This window comes from Colobus angolensis, unplaced genomic scaffold (assembly GCF_000951035.1).
Source record: "Colobus angolensis palliatus isolate OR3802 unplaced genomic scaffold, Cang.pa_1.0 Scaffold265, whole genome shotgun sequence".
Taxonomy (NCBI): domain Eukaryota; kingdom Metazoa; phylum Chordata; class Mammalia; order Primates; family Cercopithecidae; genus Colobus; species Colobus angolensis.
The window spans coordinates 2,036,780-2,039,007 of record NW_012115877.1 but is presented as its reverse complement, the minus strand read 5'-3'; positions in this window follow the sequence as shown (position 1 = coordinate 2,039,007).

Genomic DNA, 2,228 nt, shown 5'->3' with positions numbered 1-2,228 from the left:
AAACTATAATGATAAAAAGTACAATATAGTAAATACATAAACCAGTAACATAGTCATTTATCATTAGCAAGTATTATGTACTGTACTTAATTGTATTGCTATACTTTTTAAAATTTTTGTGTGTTTATTTATTTATAGATTTGTTGAGACAAAGTCTCACTCTGTTGCCCAGGCTGGAGTGCAGTGGTGCGATCTCATCTCACTGCCACCTCAGCCTCCTGGGTTCAAGTGATTCTCCTGCCTCAACCTCCTGAGTAGCTGGGATTACAGGTGCCACCACCATGGTCCAGCCCACAGGGATTTTTCCTTTTAAGAAAAAGTCATAGGATTTGATGATTTGGATATCATTGGTTCCTATCAAGAAAGTACCTTCTGTAGAGGAGTATGAGCAGAAGGCATGTTGCTGGGCCTAAGGGGTAAACAAGAGAGTAGAGGGAAGTGCAGGCTTCAAGTAAAGACCAGGCTTTCAAGAAGGCTGGCAGACAAAAGGGAAGACAGGGCCATGGCTTGAGAAGGAAGCAGAAAAGGCATATTTTGTGTTCGTTTTTAGGATAGGAAAGACTTTGAGGCCTAAAAAGGATGCATTGATAGCTATGTATGCACTCTTATGAAGGTAGGATGAAGTAGTGTAGCACAGGCTCTGGGGCCATGAGTACCTGGGTTCAAATTCTGGTTTTGCCAGTTACCATAGGCAAGTCACTTATCCTCTCTGTGCCTCAATTTTTTAATCAGTAAAATGGGAAACATTACAATACCTACCTCAGAATTGTTGCACGTAATAAATGGGATAATATTTGCAAAATATTTAGAACAGTAACACAAAGTAAGTTGAGCAAAAATCACATGCAGGATATGATTGGATTTGGTTTCAATTTTGGTAAACTTATTTTCCTTATTGTAAAAGAGATATATATGCCTTTAAAAAAAAAGTAGCTTTAAGGGGACCTCTACAAGACTTGGGTCACAGAGCAGACCAGCATCAATGCCATAGCTCCAACAGAGCCTGCATTCATGGTGCCTAGAAGCAGTATGATTGCTCCACTCCACTTGCCTAATGGGGCTCGGCTCCAGCTCCCAGTCCAGTATTCCTGCTTTGGTCTGAAGTTAGTGAGCCACTGGACCCAACATTACCACTGATATCGAAGCAAGCAGTGCTTGCTAGAGCTTCCAGCCCAGCAGTCCCACTTTAATGTGATCTCAGCTGGAGGGGGCAGCTTCCTGTTGTCCCAGAAACACCCAGATGGCAGAGCATGCAACCCCACCCACCCCCACCACCGACAGCCAGGTGGGCAAAACTTGCTAGAGCTTCTGGCCCAGCAGTCCCACTACTGCGTGAACTCGGCTGAAGGGCACAGTTCCTGTTGTCCCAGAAAAATGGCAGAGCACATGACCCCACCCACCCTCACCACTGATAGCCAGGTGGGCAACGCCTACTAGAGCTTCCATCCCAGAAGTCCTGCTTCTTTGTGAACTCAGATGGAGGGCACAGCTTCCTATTGTCTCAGGAAACAACCAGATGGCAGAGCGTGCAACCCCACCTGTCCCCACCACTGGTGGCAAGTCACACCTGCTAGAACTTCTGGCCCAGAAGCCTGTTTCTGACTGAATTTGCTGAGGGGCACAGCTTCTTATTGTCCTGGGAAACACCTGGATGGCAGAGTGAGCAACTCCACCCACCCCCACTTCTCATAGCCAGATGGGCCATGCCCACTAGAGCTTCCTACCAAGAGGTCCTAATTTCACCTGAACTCTGCAGGCACACACAATCCCATGTTACTCCAGGAAGCATGCAGGAGCAGACTGGGGCCGACCTGGCAAGAGTATGGCTTTTCTGCCAACTGCTGCCCCTGCCTGAGGGAGACTTATGGACCAGAACACCCAACAAAAGAAATGCAGGCAAGAAGACAATAAGCTGTGGGGGCACTTCCAAGATGCAGGAGCAAACTAGAATTGAAGTCACTCAACTGAACCACCTTATACCATAATTAAACCCCCAAGGGCATCAAAGAAGAAAAAAGAAAAAAGGGATCGGAGCAAGATGGCAGAATAGGAACAGCTCTAGTCTCCAGCTCCCAGCACGAGTGACACAGAAGACCGGTGATTTCTGCATTTCCAACTAAGGTACTGGGTTCATCTCACTAGGGAGTGCCAGACAATCGGTGCTGGTCAGCTGTTGCAGCCCGACCAGCGAGAGCTGAAGCAGGGCGAGGCATCGCCTCACCTGGGAA